The following is a 350-nucleotide window of genomic DNA, read 5'->3' as shown; positions in this document are numbered from 1 at the left end:
AGCCCTGGTGGACGAAATTGTCTCCGTTATTTTCTGTCAACAACGATATGTAAATTTTTTCGAAGTGAGATCACACGATTGTTAAGGGGGGAGCTGGCTTCAAATGGACAATATGCGCCGACCAATCGTCTCTTTGAAAAATTTACGGCCCAGATGAGAGCAGCTATCACTAGCGCAGGCTATTATCACAATGGACCAGATCCATTTACTCGGTCAAAAGGGCAAGATAGATGTGCATGGTGCCGCACGTGGATACTAGAGCCTGAGGCCTTTCAAGTAGCTAGTGTGCAAAACGTTACCGTTAAGCCGTCAATAGTGGAGTTCTTGCGATTTATCCACGAGTTTGCATA

Source organism: Plasmopara halstedii, assembly GCF_900000015.1.
Source record: "Plasmopara halstedii genome assembly, contig: Scaffold_2956, whole genome shotgun sequence".
NCBI lineage: Eukaryota > Oomycota > Peronosporomycetes > Peronosporales > Peronosporaceae > Plasmopara > Plasmopara halstedii.
The sequence above is the reverse complement of the archived record's forward strand: the minus strand, read 5'-3'. Positions refer to the sequence as shown.